This window comes from Elephantulus edwardii, unplaced genomic scaffold (assembly GCF_000299155.1).
Source record: "Elephantulus edwardii isolate Elephantulus edwardi_28Jun2011 unplaced genomic scaffold, EleEdw1.0 scaffold00099, whole genome shotgun sequence".
Lineage (NCBI taxonomy): Eukaryota > Metazoa > Chordata > Mammalia > Macroscelidea > Macroscelididae > Elephantulus > Elephantulus edwardii.
The window spans coordinates 10512931-10533557 of NW_006399849.1; the positions used below are offsets into that span (position 1 = coordinate 10512931).

The 20627-nt window shown below is 39.8% G+C and overlaps 1 protein-coding gene across 1 annotated transcript in view; it reads right to left on the reverse strand.

The window, feature by feature from the left end:
* Nucleotides 1-20254, reverse strand: part of GPBP1 (GC-rich promoter binding protein 1) — an 81004-nt gene extending 60750 nt beyond the window's left edge. The window contains exons 1-2 of the mRNA XM_006891527.1: nucleotides 20160-20254; nucleotides 18005-18964 (exon numbers count right to left, since the gene is read on the reverse strand). The gene's annotated coding sequence lies outside the window, so the exon portion shown is untranslated. The remainder of the gene's footprint in view (nucleotides 1-18004; nucleotides 18965-20159) is intronic.
* Nucleotides 20255-20627: the final 373 nt, after the last annotated feature.

Below are 20627 nucleotides of genomic sequence, written 5' to 3' on the forward strand. Positions count from 1 at the left end.
TGTTAGGTGCCATCAAGCCCAGTATGAATGATAGCAACCCTGAAAACAACAAATCTGAATCTGAGCTCTATCCTATTGTGTGCCATCTTCACTATCTCTGAAACATTTGAGCCCAATGCCGCAGTTAGTGTGTCAATACATCTTGTTAAAGGCTTTTCCCTTTTTTGCTGACCATCCATTTTTCTAAGTATGATGTCTCTTTCCAAGGAACAGCCTCTCCTCTCAACACGTCCAAAATATGTGAGAGAACATTCACCATCCTTACTTCTAAGGACCATTCTGGCTGCACAAAAGTAGTTTCCATAAATCAGAGACTGACAATGTTTTAGAAATATCCAAACTGTTGTTTTTATTACTCCATAATCTCAGAGCTTAATTATTCGTTCCCTCACTCCTATCTACGTCTCTTAGATTCTGTGCTTCACTGCAAGGTCTTAAAAATAAACTTAACAAAACTACCACCACAAAGACCAAAAACAAAACTCATAAGGGAAATGGCTCACATGCCCATGGATGATGTAAGCTTATGTCACAGAGGCTGGTGAACAACGGACCAGGTCCTCCTGTAGGATGTCATTTGTTGGTGCAGTTGCAATCAGGCTTTATGCAGTGTCCCAAGTAATAAAGTCCCAAGGTTCCAAGAGCATACAGAGGATCTAAGTCCAATAAATGACACCCCTAGAAGAACTAAGAGTAGCACCTTGGGTATTCTCTTCTAGTAGGGTAGGTCTTATATCCTAGCCTAATCCTTGTTATTGTATACTGTAGTCGAAGCGACCCACAGCCCTTTGGCAGATTTTCAGAAGCAGTTAACTACATGGGAGGAGACCGCCCATCCTTCTCCTGCTGAGTAGCTGGTGGACTGAACTGCATGCCTTCAGGATTACAGCACAGCTTCTTGCCAGTAGGCCACCAGTGCTCTCTACTTAATTCCAGTTCCTTAATATGCTAAATAACCTAATCCTTGAATTAGGTCTTAAAATGAAGAGGTTAGAATCACAAAATGGAAGCCTAGAGATGGAAGGACCATATTAATTCACAGTAGGAGGAGGAAGACCCTGAGCAAGATGGAATGGCAGAGTGACTATCAATGGACTACAGCATGGCAGACACTGTGTGGCCCAGGATAGTGCAAAGTTTTGATCTCTGTGTTTCAGAGTCACTTTGTAGCTGACTTGAAGGTACCCAACAACAATTTGGTGACAAAGCGAGAATACTCAAGGTGCCAGCCTTAGTTCAGGCTATAGGCCTTCCAAGCTAAACTCTCGGAAGGTTTTATAATTTAGTAAGATAAGGAGTAAATAGTGTCACCCAGTTTTCATCCTTTCCATATTGTCTATATAAACAAAAGGCATTCATTTTCAGTGGAAAAGGCAAGAACAATTAATCCTTTTCATACTGTTCATATAAATTAAAGGAATTTCTTTTCAGTTGAAGAAACAAGAGTCATTTCTGTGAAAAGTCTTTAGCAAAGCTAAAAGGGTAAAACTAAGGCAACAAGGCAGCTCTGGTGGTGTAACCTGTAACCAGTTTTTGATACCACCAGCAACTCCTTTGTGAGTTTGTGGTTGTTTTATGTGCCATCAAGTCGCCTGCAATTCATAGCAACCCTATGTACATTAGCTCTGACCCTTGCCCTATCCTGAGCCATTCTCATTGTCTCCAATAGACCTAATCCCATTTCTCCAGTCACTGAGTTAATTCATCTCATCCTAGGTATTCCTCTCTTGTTCTATCCCTCCATCCTTCCAAGCATGAGGTCATTCTCCAAGTACTGGTTCCTCCTGGCCATATACCCAAAGTATATGAGATGGAGCTTCAAAATCCTTAGCTCCATGGAGCAGTTTGGTTTCACCCTCTTCAGGACTGACCTGTTTTTTCTCCTGGAAGTTCACTATATACTGAACATTCTCCACCACTACAACTCAAAGGCATCAATCCTTCTTCTAGTGTCCTTATTGTCCAGCTCTCTGAGACATAGTCCAGCAAGTAATAGTGAAGACCATGGCCTCTATTGGGCACACCTTAGTCAACTCAAGGATCAGCTATGAGTCAGTGTCAACTCAACAGAGATGAGAGGGCAAGCTTGCATGAGGAAAACCTTTAATGTATCTTGGTTATCATGTGGAACCATTATTTTCCAAGTTGCTTTCAACCTACCTAATGTTCCACAAGCAATTTCTTCATTCACACCTGATTAGATGTTTTCAAATTTGGCATCTTTTTGGGGTTTTGCTTAACTTGCAAAAAATCCATTAACATGCACTTCTTATGTAAAGATTACAAAACAAGATTACATTGAAAACTGTTGTTGTAGGAGGTCAGGACTGCTTCCACTGTGGAAAGCTGGGCCACTTCACAGTAGAGTGTCACAGATGAGAGCCACAGACAGGCAAGGGAGTAGAGAGGAAGCTCCCACTCACTTGCTTTAAGTGTGGATCTGAAGGACACTTGGCCAAGGGTGGCCCACATCAGGTCCTTGTGGCTGACAGGACTGACAGGCCCCAGCTCCCAGCTGGAAACAAAGGAGGACACTTTAATGATTTAGATCCTCCCAGAAGAGCTGTGGGTGAGCATTAACATTACTGGAAAGCATATTCGTTTTCTCCTGGACACTATTTCTTAGTTGTTGGAATTGATGGAAAACCTCATAAGCAGTTCCTTACTTCACCCAGCCTTCCATGCGGACTTCTGAGCTGTAAAACAACCCAGTGGTAGATGGAATTTGCTCCAGGACTTAAGAAAAATAAATGACAATACTTGAGCCTCTACATCTTGTGGTTCCTAGCCTTCATACTATAACAGACAAAGTGTTAGTCAATAGGCCTTTTATTTTAAGAACTACCTTCCCTCTGTAGCTTGATTTGTGGCACTATTAGAGCCTCTACTTGGAATATTATTGCTTTTTAATATTTGACTCATGTACTTTTAACTTGTTAAATTTGTGTCTTCTAGGCTGCAACATTTCCATGATACATCTTCAAGGATATGAACATGTACGGCTAAACACAACTGATAACAGTGCATCTAAATTCCAAAATCAATCACAATAGTCTATGTGTTTCCTATTGCAAAAGGGGCCCTTTAGAGTAGTGAGAGAAGATCTTCACCCTGAAACCTACAGCGTCCCTTTTCAGCAGGAAGTAGCTAAGAGAATACGCCATCCCCTTTTCCTTATGAATCAGGGTGAAGTCTCTCACAGGGAGGAGTGATAGGGAATGGCAAAGGACACACTGACAAAGGAGATTAATCAGAACTGGCTTTGACAAGCACTGTGGCAACTGGACAATTAAAACAGACTTTCAAGGGGAGAAAAAAGAAAAACGAACTGGGGAGGAGGGTAGAGAAATTAATTTAACAATGAATGAATGAAAACCCCAAATCTCTGTAAATGTTCATTGAAATTAATAAAATTTAATAATGGTTGTAAAAATAACTAAGTTATGTTGCCATAATCTGCATTAGATTCCTACTATATTCCTCTTCTAATACTATAAAAATGTTAAAGACAAAAAAAGCAAAACAAAACACATATTCCATCTAAATAAATGTATGATGACTGTCTTGGATTTCTGAAAATAACTTACAGCACAGGAGAAGAAAGCAATTCCCTAAAACTATACTACCAGAGTTGTTCTTCAGAAAAGATAAGAAGCCTAAAAATTCTGTGTTTAAGAATAATAAAAATATTCTATGGACTGCTGAAAGAATGAGCAGGTTTGTCTTGGAGAGAAAGTAGTGCCAGAATGCTACTTGGAGGCAAGGATGATGAAGCTTTGTCTGACATACTTTGGACATGTTGTTAGGAAGGCAATTCTTTGGAAAGGGGCATCATGCTTAGAAAAGTGGAGGATCAGCAAACGAGAGAAGACCCTGACCCAAATGAATTGATACAATAACTGCACCTGTGAGAAAGAGAGGATAATATAGGATAGGACTGGGTTCACAGCATAAGGAAACGGAGTCGTACTCAAAGGCACCTAATAACCTAACAGCAACCAAAGAGGTATTTACACCTGGCTTAAATCCTTAAATTCCTTAAGACTTATAAAAACAGGTGTTACATGTATTTTTAAAGCTGAAGACAATTCAACTAGGTCTCTATCTCTGACTTAAAAATTCAAAACTGGGGAAAATTTTTAAAGACAAAGGTTATGGCAAAGAAACCTGAGGTAACAATTAAACCTGGGATCCATTAGCATCCATGGTTTCAACCTCTCATATTCTAATGTTCAAATTTTCTCTGATATTCTACCTTCTTCATTACATGCTACTGGGTAAACTCCCTATCATACTGATTTGTTTGTAATAATATTTTCAGGCAAGTCATTAAGAAAGCTAACAGTAAATGGCAAGTCTGTCTTGACTTTAACAAAGGGACTAGACTCTTATGTATGGAGAAGGTACAATCAGAGTGCTCCTTAGAAGATAATGAAGCTTCATTTCATATACACTGGGCATGTTATTCCTTGGAGAGGGACAGAAGGTGGAGGGATGGAGAATTAAGAGAAAAACCCTCAAGCTGGTTGACGGATACAATGACTGCAGCAATGGGCTTGAGGGTGTTGGAGATCATAGGATGACAAAAGGTAGAAAGAGGGTTAAGAGCTATTGTTCATAGGGTCACTATGAGTCAAAAATTGAAGCTTTTGAATTGTGGTTTCCTATGGCCTGCCTTAAGAACAGATCATGTCTTGGAGAAAGTGAAGCCTGAATGCTCCTTGGAGGCAAGGTTGTCCTGACAGCACCTATTAACAATAGGTAGATAAAGGGAGCTCTAGTGGCAAGAGGCTGTGCTGCAAGCTCAAAACCAGTTTGAATCCACCAGATGCCCTGTGGGAAAATGATGGGCAATGTCCTCCATGAGATTTACTGCCTCGAAAAAACCCACTGCAGGGTCAGCTATAGGTTGGATCCAACTCAACGGCAAACAAGGCAGACAAATCCTCCTAAATGATCTAAAGAAAAAAAAGTAAGTTCTGTTAATGAATAATTCTACAAATGTTATTGAGCCCTGAAGAAATTAAAAAGTAGCTCTTCAATGAAAAACAAGTACATACACCCAGTGGAGGAATAGGAGGGAAGTTAACCTAAATTATCAAAGTAGTTAATAATTCTTTTATTCTGCAAGTAACAGAACTAAAAATGAAATAATAAATGAGGTAAGGTTCCTGCCTTCAGAGAATTTATACGCTAAAGACAGGTAAGTAAACAACTTAAATACAAATTTTGCTTTAAACAAAATATAGTAAAACTATGAAGAAAACCAACGGGTATGGGAAGAGTGTCCACTATACGAGAAAATGTCTCTCAGAGAGGAGAGTGATGACAGCATCTAAACTAAAACTGAGGTAAGAAAGGGAGGAACAATCTGTAATTCCATAAAAAAGGAATTGTAGTGGTGTTCATCAAAGAAAAGGATGGCCAAGAAAACAGCAATAAAGCAGTGAAAGGGAAGAGATAAACAGTGCTGCTCCATGGATAATGAACTATATCAAGAATGAAGATTGGGAAAAGTTAGCTGTAGAGAAGACAGTAAAAATCTGGGAGTGGGGGGGAGACAAAACCCCCAGATATAAACCAGTAATTCTGAATTATGGCACTCATGTATGGAAGAATAACTGTAGTCTATGGGGTTTGAAACTGTCAACAACTTCATCTTACTTGAGTCCACAATCAATACTCTTGGTAACAGGAGTCAGGAGATGTAGTGCACTGTGGGAGTCTGCTGTCAGGTACCTCTCTAAATTACTGAGAAGCAATGATGGTAATTTAAGGTTTGAGGCCACCAGCTGCTCTTCAAGAGAATGATGGGCAATTTTCTCTGGTGTGATTAACTACTTCTGAAAACTCACCGGAGGGTCAGCTATGGGTCAGTTCCAAATCTACGGTACACAACAAGGTGTGTCCGACTCAGACCATGGTCTTTTCAATCACTTGCTATGCTGCTGAAAACTGGACAATCATTAAGGATGACAAAAAAAAAAAATTATTCTTTTCAACTGTGGTGTTCGAAGAGAATACTAAATAGCCCACTGACTGTCCAAAGGGGGGGGGGACACCAAAAACAACAAACAAACAAACAAACAGATCTTGGAGAAAGTAAAACCAGACTGGGGATGGCATGTTGCTAGGAGAGACTACTCCTTAGAGGAACAGATAATACTTGGAAAGGTGGACAGCAAAGGAGAGGGAGACCCTCAACCAAGTGAACTGATACAGTCACTAAAGCAATGGGCTAGAGATTGGGTCAAAAATTGTCATGTGAGGTTAGCAAAGGACAGGGTTCAAATCTGTTGTTCACAAGGTCACTCTAAGAGGTACCTGGCTCAACAGCACTTGACAACAATAACACAGAGCTTTCCAATTGTAGTTAACATTGAGAAGAAAGGGAAGCCCGGAGCAGGTGACTGAGCTCACGTGAAACCTATACCTGGACCAAGATGCTGTTGTCCCAACAGAGTAAGAAAACAATGAATGGTTCAAAATCAGAAAATAAGTGCATCAGGGGTATATCCTTTCCCATACCTCTTCAATCTATGTGCTGAACTCGTCATTCAGAAGGTCGGACTTTAGTAAAGAAGATGTGGCATCAGGATTGGAGGATGACTCCTCAGTAACCTGCATTATCCAGGTAATACATCTTGCTCACCAAAAACTAAGAACTTGAAGCATCTGCTGCAAAGATCAAGGACTGCAGCCTTCAACCGGGATTTTATTTCAGTATCAAGAAAACTTAAGATCCTCACCAGAGCCAACAGGAAGCATCATGACAGATGGAGGAAAGATTAAGGTTAATGATTGCTCAGATCCACAATCAACATCCTTGATGCCAACAGTCAGGCAATAAAAAAGGTGAGCTGCACTGGAAAAATCTGCACTAGCAGTCAGGAAATAAAAAGATGAGTTGCATTGGGAAAAATCTGCTGTCAAGGACCTCTCCAGGGTGCTAAAGAGCAACCACATCAGTCTAGAGACTAAGGTGTGCCAGATCCATGCCATAGTCCGAACTGCTTGCTATGCAACTGAAAGCTGGACACTGAATAAGCATGACAGAGGAATCGATACCTCTGAGTTGTGGTGCTAGAGAAAAGTAACGAACATACCATGGACTGTCAAGAAATAAACGGGTCTGTTCTGAACTGGGTAGCTGTGAAGATTGTGAAGCTCTATCTCACATACTTTGGGCATGTCATAAGAAGGGAACAGTCCTTGGAGGACATCACGCTTGGATGGGTAGATGGTCAGCGCAGGAGATGATTGGCACAATGACTGGCAATTGCGTCAAGAATGTGAGACAGTGAGGCATTTGAGCATGAGAGCAAGATTCAGAGATGTTCATATACAGTTATTATAAGTCATAGTCAACTCAAAAGTACATAACAAGAGTTTTCAATCTTTTTCCCATCTACCATGATGTTGCCTATCTATAAGTCCAGTGCTGAGGCTTTTTTCTTGATGTTGACATTTAATCCATATTGAAGAACAGTATTTCATCTTCAGTGTTTCAAATCGTTACTTTCTATAAGCAAAATGTCATTATCTGCGTAATGCAAGTTTTTAATGAGTATTCCTCCATTACTGATGCCACCTTATCATCATTCAGATAGTCCAGCTTTTCAAAACATTTTCTCAGCATACAGACTAAACAGATATGAAGAATACAACCTCGAAGCCTATCTTTCCTGATTTTAAATCATGCCATTTCCTTTGTTCTGGTCGGACAACTGCTTGTTCTAGGTATAGGTTTTCACATAAACATCATTAATTTTTTACTGACATGTTCAATGGCCTCATTTTATTTAGTTCTACAATCAACACACTCGCCCTCCCACCCCAGTCAAGAAATCAAAGCATCACTGCCTTGGGAAAATGTGCTGTCAAGGACCTCTCCAAGTGCTAAGGCCGAACTATGTCAATTTAAAGACTAAAGAAGGCCTGATCCAAGTCTTTGTCTTTTCAATTGTTTCCATACATCTGAAAGTTGAACGAGTTAAGAATGAAAGGACTGATGCTTCTGAATTGAAATGTTTCCACAAAAATGACTGAATATTTTAAGGACTGCCAAAAAGAACAAGTCAGTCTTTCTTGAGAAGTGGAACCTGCATGCTCCTTAGAGGCAAAGGTGGTCAAACTTCATCTCATATACTTTGGACACGTTGTCAGAAAGGGTCAGTCCTGGAAAGAAGGCATCATCATACTGTGAAAGGTAAGAATATCAGAGAAAAAGAGGAACGCTTTCAAGAAATGGACTAACACTATGACTACAACAATGGGCTTGAACATTTTAGGATAAGGATGATGCAGGACATCATAAAATGGTGCAGGACAGTGTAAGATTTAGATTCGTTGTTCATAAGGTCACTGAGTTCATGACAGCACCACAAGGTTTTCAAGATCACATACAATCTTTCAAAAAGCAGGTCATTTTCAGAAGTGCTTCAAAACTCATATAAATCAACTTTTTGGCTAGCAGGCTAATACTTAATCATTTGCACCTCCCAGAAATTATGAGTCTAGAAGCTGTTATTGTTATATGCCTATGATTCAGAAGACACCCATAACTGAACCTGCAGCAGGTTCTCAAGAGACATTTTATCATGAGAGCAGACTTACCCATCTTTCTCCCTCAGAGCAACATGTGGACTTGAACCACATGCCTCTGGAAGTTTTTTTGTGTGTTGAGTTGTTCCCGCCCCCTCAACTGTCTGAAATTTCTATAACCTTGCTCTAAAGATGGTGTAGAGCAAGGCCTTAACCCGTTTCAACATTGCTCTTTCAAGTACTGTAGGAATAATAACTCCAGACCCAAGCACGATGGAAGCTTGCAGGTCTTTGGATATCTTAATGGCAGCACAGGAATTCTGTGCAGCAGAACACCTTACTAGTAATCCAGGTGGTGAGATAGAAATGGACTTACATGGGAAACTTGCGGAATAGAGTAAATAAACTTGCTAGTGCAGCAGTGGGAGGTAAAAGGTGTCAGATTTTTTTACTTTAGCTTGAAAAAGTAGGTTAAGACATAGTAAAGAATGGACAAAACAGGAACTTGAAATAAACCCATCCCATTCTGGATCTGTTACAAACTTTAAACACGTATATAAAAAAGTCAATGAGCAGTTAAACTGTAAACCTAGAATTTAACAGAGAAATCTGGACTGGATATTTAAATTTAAGATCATCTACATAAAAACGCTACTGTTTTTCAGATCATACAAATATCATAGAAGAATCTAGTACATATGTCTCAAAAGTTAAATGTCACAAATACAACTTAAAAAAACTTGGAACAATGCCATCTATATAGACTTGTTTTTGCTCAGTTCTTTCAATTTATCTTTGTTTCCAATCCATAATCTCCCTCCAGTTCATTATATGGTTCTCAATAAGCAGTAACACTAACAGTATTTGTACCATTTAACATTCACTGTTTTGAGTTTAATGAGAACCTTATCAAACAGGAAAAAGAGCCATTATAAGGGCAGAAAATATAGTCATAAAATCTGACTTACTTATTAGAGATGAAGGTTAGGATTCAAATTCAAACTCTCTTCTACTCTGTAGTTCCAAAACTTGAAAAGAGATTAACTACATTCAAAGTGGCAGCTATGCTTTGCTTTCAAATGCCCAGCACCTATGTTGGTGCAGGCACATAAAAGACTCAAAAGTTTGATGAGACAAAAAACACTGTCTAGCATATAACTAGCACCCAAGAATCTTGGATCCACTGCTGAAAATGCACTGTTACAATAAATTGGTATTATTTATACCCTACTGTCTCATTTCTAACACAGAAATGCTACCCTTTATTTTCCAAATAAACTTGCAAATAGTAAAGCGTTAATATCCAACATTTCAAACTATTTAGCAAGTGGTCTAAACCCACCAGATGCTCCACAAAAGTGGCCAGGAAATCTCCTCCTGTGCAATTCACTGCCTCAGAAAACCTAGTGGACAGTCAGCAATGGGGTCAGTTCTGACTAAGTTGCACCCAACAAAGTCAAATTAAAAAGTCAAACATTATCTCTTGTATTCACCAACTAGTGTTCCATGGAATTGATAACAAAAACACATTTGAGACAGAGCTCTAGTGACCTAGTAGCAAGAAACTGTACTATAATCCCGAAGGCAAATGATCTGAGTCCCCCAGAAGGATATTCTGTACCAATCAGATCTGACTCAATAGTACACACACTCCAAAAAAACCCCACACTCAACACTGAATCCAGGTGGCATAGTATATTGTTGGGGTGCTAACCAAAAAAGTTGGCCACTGCTCCACAAATTAGGATTACAGCCTTGGAAGCTCAAAGGATGACAAACTTGAGTCAGAATTGGGGTCAACAGCATGGTTGAGATACATATTTACACAGGTATGAGCAGCATAATTAACATCTACAAATATGATGGGCTAGGAGATTTAAACTTTTTGTGAAAAATTTTTAACCTAGTTGCCCTGCTGTTCTGCTCACCAAAGACAAAGCCCAAAAGCCTGCATCCAGTATGTCATCTGCCTATAATAGCCCCAGCTATAGTCCAGTGCTACAAGAGTTTTCCTCCAATCCTGATGTCACATTATTCTCCAGTCTAGCTTCTTGAATGATTTGCTCAGCAAACAGAATAACTATGGGAAAAGCTACAACCCTACCATACACCTTTCTTGATTTTAAACTATGTGGCATTCCCTTAATTCTGTTCAGACAACTTTGTCTTTAATCTATGTTTGTTTCACATGACGAAGCATAATTAGATGTCCCAGGTTTCCCATCTCTCTCAGTATTAGCCATAATATTAAGATCCATAGTGAAGTGTCTTTGCATGTTTAATAACACATAAACATCTTTCTGGTATTTTCTTTAAATCAAGACATATCTAACATCAACAATGATGTCTCTTAGTCCAGACTTTTCTGAATCCAGCTTGAACTGCTGGCAGTTCCCTGTTGAAGTACTATTCCAGCCATTTTTAGATTTTTACTCTTCTGCTATAATTTATTTGCATGCAAAATTAATGATATTTTTTCATAATTCTCACATTGTTGGATCATCTATTTTGGGAATGGGAACAAATGTGGATCTCTTTGTTAGATGGCCAGGCAATTGTTTCCAGAGTTCTTAAGGGCTGCATCTGCTAGTTCAATCAACTCAACTGGTATTCTCATCAATTCCTAAGGCCTTATTTTTTGTCAATGCCTTCAATGCAGCTTGAACATCTACCTTCATTATCCCTGTTTTCTGAGCATATGCTACTTTCTGAAACAGTTCAATGCCACAAATTCTTTTTGATACTGTGACTGTGTATTCCTTCCATCTTCCTTTGATAATTCCTCCATCATTCAAGATTTTGTTCATAAAATCCTTCAGTATTGCAAATCAAGGCCTGAATTTGCTCCTCAGTTTTTTTTTCATTTTGAGAAATATTGAGCAAGTTCGTCCCTTTGGGTTTTCTAACTCCAGCTATTTGCATCTTTCATTACAAATCTTTGCTCTATCTTCTCAAAGTGTCCCCTGAAATTTTCTGCTCATCTTTCTTACTTCATTATTTCTTCTGTATTTTAGTCTACTTTCTAACGCAAGCTTCAGAAACTTCCAATATCCATTCCGATTGTTTTCTTTTTTTCTTTCAAGATGCATCAGTAACTGATGACTGAAATGCAGATGTTTAGAAATACAGACAGCTTAGAAGTTGGGAAATGGGCCTTGGTGGCAGAAATGAGGCTGGATATTAAATGACAAGAATTTTATACAATTATTTGATTACAGCTATACAGAGTTCAGGAGAGGCCAAGACACTCACATACACGATGCATATTACTTACTGAAATTTATTCATTACACTGATTGGGTATAAACAAAAAACCTAAAAAGCTTACTTCCACTATCTCTTTAGAATAACTAGAATGGTTACTGTTGCTGTTGTTTACCATCAAGTTGGAACAGACCCAGCAAACAACCCAGGAGTTGACAACCCATCTTTCTCCTGCAGAACTACTGGTGGATTTGAACCAAGTATCTCTGCATTGGCCATATGATTCCTTACTACCAATCCACTAGAAATGTTGCTAAGAAAGTCTAAATCTCCCAAGTCCAAATAAATTTAGAATACTAAATCACAAAAACATATTTATGAGCTCAACCTATCTACAGAGTGAAACATTTGTCTAATTATGAGGAGAACTGTTAACTGTAACGGATCACTTCAGATATTGTGGCAGAAATTACTTGAGCCGAGTTCGGCAAAAGATACCGTGTTAGAGAGACTAACTGTATAGCTGTAGACACTAAACGCTCTATCTAAATGTATACATGGTAAGTTGGCATCAAGCATTAAGTGCCTACAGATGACTAGTCCTGAACATCATCTTCACAGAAGTATTATTAAAAACTCAAGGGAGCCAGACTCACCAAAAAAAACCTATTCCCAAATTCCTGGCAAAAAAAAAACTAAAAAAAAAAAGAAAAAACCGTCCATATAACAAGGCACAGAAAAAATAAGTAACTTGTTTTGTTACTAATATGCATATATAATAAAAGCCACCATTCCTGGCAAATTTTGTGTTTAAGAATTTTTTTGAAAATGTCTTTTAAAGTTCCAAGTTGTTATTGTTATGTGCCGAGTCGCTTGTTACTCATAGCGACCCTATGTACAACAGCCCTAAACTCTGCTCTGTACTGTGCCAATCGCAGTCTCCAATACACCCATCCCGATTACCCCAGTCACTGAACCAATCTACCTCAGAGAGGGCCTTCCCCTCCTGCACTGTCCCTCCACCCTCACAAGCATGATGTCCCTCTCTAAGGACCTGTCCCTCCTTACAAATCCAAAGTATGTTAGACAGAGCCTCAGAATCCTTGCTTCCAAGGAGCCGCATGGTTTAACCCTCTTAAGGATGAATTTGTTAGTTTTCTTGGCAGTCCATGGTACCCTCAATACTATTCTCCAGCACTCAAAGGCATCAATTCTCCTTCTATTCTCCCTAGTCATTGTCCAACTCTCTGATGCGTAACAAGTGATTGCAAAGACCATGGCCTGTATCAGATGCACCTTACTCTCCAGAGAGACACCACTGCTCTTCAGAACTTTGGAGAGGTACCTAACAGCTGACTTTGCCATTGCAACACGTCTTTTAATTTCCTGGCTACTGGTGCCAAGAGTGCTGACTGTGGAGCCAAGCAAACTAAAACTGTGAACAATCTCAATCTCTTCACCATCCATCCTGATGCTGCCAACTGGCCCAGTGGTGAGAAATCTTTGTCTTCTTGACATTGAGCCTCAATCCATACTGAAGGCTGCAGTCCTTGACTCTCTATCTGCAGCAAGCACTTCAGGTCCTCCTCAGTTTCAGAAAGCAGGGTTGTGTCATCTATCTGCAAGACTGTTGAGAGATCTTCCACCAATGTTGACCCCACATTTCTCCTCAGAGCCCAGCCTCTCGGATAATCTGTTCTGTATACAGATTGAAAAGGTATGGAGACAGGACACATGCCTGGCGTATGCCCTTCCCAATTTTGAACCATGCACTGTTTCCTTACTCTGTTCTGAGGACTGCCTCTTGGTCCAAGTATAGGTTTCACATTAGCACAATTAAGTGTTCTGGGATTCCCATTCTCTGAGTCAGCCACAGTTTGTTATGATCCACACAGTCAAACGTCTTTGCAAAGTCAATGAAACACAGATATACATTCCTCTGGTATTCCCTGCTTTCAGCTAAGATCCATCTAACATTAGCTACAATATCCCTAATACCACTACGCCTTCTAAACCCAGTCTGGACTTCTGGCAGTTCTCTGCTGATGTGTTGTTACAGTTGTTTTGGATAATCTTCAGTAGAATCTTGCTTGCATGTGAAATCAATTATATTGTTCTATAGTTTCCACACTTTGTTGGGTTACTCTTTTTTGGGATGGGAACAAATACAGATCTCTTCTGGTCAGTTGGCCATGTGGTTTTCTCCAGATTTCTTGGCACAACTTGGTGAGCACGTCCAGAGCAGCATCTGTGAGCTGAAATATGTCTATTAGTATACCATATATTCCTGGGGCCTTATTTTTTTGCTATTTCCTTCAAAGCAGCTTGAACTTCTTCCTTCATCACCATAGGCTCTTGCTCGTATCTTGTTTCATGACAATTCCTTTCTATACAGTGACTCAGTATATTCTTTCCATCTTCTTTTAATACTTCCTGGATCATTTAATATTCTGCCTAAAGCAAAGGAAAAAAATCCACCAAAATTTTCAAAGCTCTTCTAAGGATAGCAAAAATTATACAATGGTTGACTGGGTTAATTGGGATGGGAGTGTCAGAGACAGTGCAATTGGCACAGGACAGAGCAAAGTTTAGGGCTGTTGTACATAGGGTCGCTATGAGTCGCAAGTGACTCAACCGCACATAACAACAACCTGAAAATTGAATAAAAGTACAGAAATTAAAGTATCAAAACAGAAGGCTCAAAATCAGAAAATTAAGCATGAGTAAACAGAGTAAAGCTGTTATTTAAGGGAATGTGAACTTAAGTTTCTCATTATCCTGCTGGATGGGGTAAATGAAGATAAAGGAAAAAAAATATGATTGAAAAAGAGAAATCTGAGCACAAAATGTTTAGCAGTAATCGTTATTGTTTTTAGTGAAGGTTCTGCTGAAAGTAATAAATTTCCAAGAAAAACAAACACCCACAAAATTATCAATTTCAAAGAATTCACACACACACAAAAAAAGCAGTTTCCCATACACATCCAGTAATCAAAAATCATTCAGGCTAATAATTCCTGTCATACAAAATGTTTCTTAACTAAGAAGGGGAAAGACTGGAAGGGTATATGCTAGTTCTCAACCAATACAGGAGTCTATGCTCCTTAGAAGCAAAGATAGAGAAGAAAAAAAAAAGCAAAGATGGTAAAGCTTGTCTCACATATCTTGCACAAATTATCAGGAGAAAAAACAACAAACAGCTTGGTAAAAAGTCAATGAAAAAGAGGAACGTCCTCAAGGAGAGACTGACAGGGTGGCACAATGAGCACAATAGATTGTGAGAATGACATAGGAAGGATCAGGAAATGTTTCATCCTGTTGTGTACTGGGTTGCTATGAATGGGAGCCAATGTGATGGCACCCAACAACAACAACAAAGGAAGCTGCAGTGAGCTACAAGGCTGGGAACTGCACTGTCAATTCAAAGGCAAGTAATCCGAAATCACCAGCTGTTGATAGAGAAGGAAGGGCAATCTCCTGTGAGATGTACAGCCTCTGAAAAGACACTAGAGTCAATCATTTCTAACTTGAAGGCAATGAGAGGGGAGCAACAACAAAAACTGAAAAAGTAACAAAATCAAGAGCTCTTTTTAAATTCATTTTTCTTTTTAAATTCATTTTAAATTCATTTTTTCTTCCTAGTTACAGGATAGACTACAGAGAAGAGAGCTGTAAGGGAACAAAAGTTTGAAAGTTACTAAAATAGCATGAATTTTGAAAAAGGGAGGTAAAGAGTTATGTGTCACAAACATAAAAAGCAATCAAAGATACAATTGGATTAGAATGAAGGGATTACAGGTAATGCCATTAACAAAAGAAATCACTGAGGCAGTAAAAAGCACAAGCGTAGACTGCCCATCTTTTCTCCTGTGGAGCAGCTGTTCGATTAAAACCTCATGCCTCAATTTGGCAGAAGAGCTTACCACTAGACCACCAGAACTCAGTACTCCTGTAGCCACCCTAACAATGGATCTGAACCCAACCTACCTTACCCTATGCCATCCTCATCATCTCTGACATACTCGAGCCCACCATTACAGTCAACTGTGTCAATCCATTTCGTTGAAGATCTTCCTCTCCTTCCCTGACCCTCCACCTTTCCAAACCCAAGTCCTTGTCCAAAGACTGGCCCCTCCGTCACAACATGCTCAAATTACATGTTTCACTAACCTTGCCTTCAAAGAGCACCCTGGCTGCACCGTTTCAACTGACAAGGTACTTGTTTGCCCTTAGAAGCAGCCCATGGGACATGCAGCATTCTTCTCTTAAAACCACAATGCAAATGCATTGATTCTTCTGTGATCCTATTCATCTTCCAACTTTCAGTGGCATAATTATTAGTGTATTTCAACTCCCTAAAAATTTCTTTAAAATACTTATTGTAATGTTAAAGTCAATCTGTCTTTTGAGCAGGTTACAAATGATAAATTATTCAAGGATATAAATTAACTGTAGAAACCTCTAGTCTCTAGTGTAATCTTACCCTTATACTAGTTACCAAAACCAAACCCACTGCCCCTGAGTCAGTTTCAACTCACAGCTTGACAGTAATATCAACAGGCACAATCTATCAATTGTAAAGTGATCTTTATAAAGGAAAGTTATTCCTTTTCAGTTCAACTTATTCACAAGGAACCTGATAAACCATTAGTTATTCATTTTCAGTTTAACTTCTTACTCACAAGGAACCTGATAAACCATTAATGTGAAAAATGTACAAAATCTGTTCTTCCAAGCCAAGAAGCAGGGAAATTTATATATGGCAAATTGGAAAATCCCCTAGAAATACTATACACAATTTTTACAAAGAAAACATACAACCAAGGAGAATTACTGAATCCTCTAAACTCAATTTTAGTTCAGGAAATAAATTCTATCAACATAGTGGTACCTACATTCTTTTGAGTTCTACTACTACTTTTGTTGTGAGCTAAAAGGATTCAGCAGTTTAGTAAAAGCTGTTTCAAAATAAGACCAACTTGACAAGTTTTTAGACAGCCTTGATAAAGTACTCAAAAAATATCTCTTATCTCAAGGTAAATAAAATAAAATTATTTTAATTTCTTTAACAAGTTATTAGACAGCTTTGATAAAGTATTCAAAAGTCTCTTATCTCAAAAAGTAATTAAATAAACTGATTTTAGCTATATTAATCTCTTTAATAACATTTTAAATGATAAATTTTAGTGGATTTTTTAAAACTGAAAACACTGAATCCTGAATTACTTAAAACATATTAACCAGAAAGAAAATACTATCAATTATTAATTCTGAAAATACAAGGATAGTCTCCCATCTGTCAAAAATACTTTTCTATGATATAGTTGTGAATATTCACTTCTTAAACTGCTTTATTTTCTTATTTTAGAAGTTCTTAGTGCAACTTTCTCATTTTCTAATAACGCTTTTTAATTTTTTTATTTGGTTCTTTGGGGAACTAAAGTGTTAAGGAGTACTTTCTAATACCAATAAACACCTCCAAACAAAAATTCAGTTTCTATGAAACATTAAAATGTCAGCAAAGGTCATTTCTTAAAACACATTGTAAAATATAAACAACTAAAACCTAAAAAAAGGTTAAAGAAAAACAAACACAAAAACCCCAACTAAAATCTGTATTTTGTTTCAAAAGACATATCTCTAAACTGGAACACAACTATATCCTCACATTAACAAAAATAACCTACCTACCACGATATGTGAATTATCTGTTGAGTTTTCTCAATCTTCCTCCCCAAATTACTAATCTATAAACCATAAGAAACATACTGATCACATAAACTTGATTTTTGCCTTTTAACAACAAGTATCTGCAACTTTTTAAAAAAAATTTTATTATTGTGTGTGTATACCGTCAAATCTGATCTGACCGGTACAGGAGGAGATCTGCCCCTCCTTCTCCAGCAGAGCATCTGGTGGATTCGAACCGCGTATCTTTGGGATTGCAGTACAGCTTCTAGCCACTAGGCTACCAGAGCTCCCAAATATTTGCAACTTAAGACTGTTTCAATCTGAAATAACCCTAAACCATTTTTACCTGAGTTTTTATTTACTCAGAAAATGCTCCTTAACAGTTGTTTTCAGGCTGTCCAGGAAACAGAAGCCAAACACTATTATTACAAATAACTGAAAGGCTTAAAAAAAAAACAAAACAAAAAACAAACCCCACACAACCAACACACCAACCCAAAAACCACAGAATAAATCTGACTTATTACAGTTCACAAATGATATTTGCTCATCAAACAGTACTTACAAATTCCAACAGGACTGCACAGGAAGGTGCTGGTTTTCCCCCTGGAATCTTTATGTTTTCCAGTTTGTTTTTTTATTTTGTATCCTCTGAAGTAATTTCCAAGTTCTTTGAAGATACTTAGCCTATGACTATTTGACATAGAGTTACTTCAAGTCAGCTACCCATATTTCTGTAAAGTTTTCATATGGCTATCGCCAAAATTAGCCAAGTTCCTTGAATTTAAGATTTATAAGTCTTGAGGCCAGTCTTCTTTATTATTCCATGTACTTGTCACCGTTGTACTTATCCACTCCACACGAAATATCCAATTTATGATACAAAAAAATCAAAAACTAAAAGAAAATTTCACATCTGAAGAGCATTCCTAAACATGAGCACATAAACGGAGACACAGCTATCTCAATACTACCATACTGCTGGGAAACTGCAACATCTTACATTTCCATGTAAATAAAAGATAAAAGGAAAAAAACTCTGTTTTCTTTCAATGTCTTCATTTAGAAAAGCTGTCCCATTATGAGAAGAAAAAGGGTAAGATCAAAAATTCCTAAAACTTTAAGTAAATGTAAAAATAAACTACCACGAAACTTTAATATTTAAACAGTAATTTGAAACTGTTGAAAACTACTCAGTACACAAATCAAACATATCTTACAGTTTGGCTGAAGAACACCAACAGGGGGCAAGGGGTAAGAAGCAAAAATTCCACCAGCTGAAACACCGGTTATATAATCCGTTTGACGCCAAAACACGAAGAAATGCCTGGTCTCTTTACGTAGTGTAATGAATTGTTTGCTATTATCAATTCACTTTGGTGATGCTGCTTCGCCAATTTTAATAAACTTCTGAGGCAAAAATATCCAAGACCATTGTAATTCCAAAACTGGCCACTTCAAATATCCGGGGACCTTTTTACACAGAACCTAGAAGATGATCTTCATATCTGGCTAATTCAATCACCTGTAAAAGTTATTTAAAAAAACCGATCAGTTTCGATTTTTGAGCTTAAAAAAAATAATAAGTAAAAAGCAACTACTATTACTCTAAAGAGTCAAATCCGGAAATTCATGTCTGTAAAATGCTACTAGAGCCTGAACAGAACTTTGCCCAAGTAAACACCCAGTAAAAGTCTCCTGAATGAACAGTGCTTCTGAGCAGTGAGGCGAAAGGTGAGTTTTATGTTACATGGAGGACACGCGCTGATTTCAAATGAGGGAGAAGGTCCAGAAACAAAATTTGCGGGCATTATATAAGCAAATGCGTCCAATTTTTGAGACAAATTGAAGAGGTAAAACTGGCATACAATCTTATTTATACAAGGTCTTCTTTACTTTCTATCCAAAGACCAAAAAAGCCAAGCAGCCAGGTATGCTGCCACGAAACATCAATATATGCAACTTAAGAGCATCAGAGATATTAAAGCCAACATGCTCCCTCCAAGCTGAGATGGTTTAAAAATAAGTGGATGAAAAGTGGGGCAAAAGAGCGTTTCCTAAATCGGCCCAGGGGTGAGACTTCCCAGCGTCTCAAGGTAGTAATGGAATAAAGGTGTAGGTTCCCGTTTCCTTGAATTAAGAAAAGCACGTTTCCCCAGCACTACGGGGTGGAAGGGACCGAGCTCCGCTAGTTAAGGTCCAAGGAGGACAGACCCTCTCCTCTAAAGGGGGGACCGAGGCAGCACTCGCCCGGGTGCCTGGCAAGAGCCAGGGACGTGGGAGAGGCGGGAGCGCGAGCGGGCGCGCTGCTCCAGGACAGCCGAAGGCCACAACCGGGCCTCGGCTCGCTCCGTCCTCCCAGGTGGAGCGGGGCTAAAGGAGGCGGCCGTGCGCCGGAGGCCGGCAGAGCCCCGGGGACGTCGGACCCGCTCCCAGCCAGCCGCCAAACACCAGCCCCCTCGGCCGCCAGGGCTCAGTCACCCACCCCTCCCCACAAGCGTGCCCCTCCGCCCTCCCCGGATCAAGTCAAGAGCCGGAGGGCCCTTCCCGCGCCTTCTTCCCGTCTCTCTCCGAGCCGCCCGGTCCCCCCTCCCCCCAGTCCACGGGCAGCCTCACACCTCGCGCCGCCAACGCCGCTCCCGACCCCTCAATCCCCAACGCCGACACGGGCACCCCCCCTCCTCCCCGACTCCGGCGCAGAGCACAAGGGACCATGTTACCTTCTGCCCCACCAGAGGTGCCCCTGGCCTGGGGGTGACGCTGCGCTCGATCCCGGGAGGAGGTTTTCGGCACTTTGAATAATCCCCTTTTGCCGCTTTTCCCTCCCCCACAACCAGCCTCAGTCCCAAAATGGCGCCGACCCGATCCGCAATGTTCTGGGCCAAGTCTCGCGAGATCGTGGAAGGTGGCAAGGCGGGGAAGGAACCAGAGGGCTCGAGAAGGAGGGGGAAGAGGCGGGGCGAGGAGGGAGGCAAGGGAGGAAGAAGCAGTGCGAATGAACCTACTGGGCGGGGCGGCAAGAGGAGCGACTCCACAACAGAACCTTCTGGCCCAAGCAACCGCTCACGCCTGGCTCGGAGAAGCTCCGCCCTCTACGTCAGGCGCCAAGGGGGAGGGCGAGAGGGTGTGACTATGTCGGAAGGCGGTCCTTCGAAGCGGCCGGGGAGGCAGGGGCGCGCGGGGGGCGG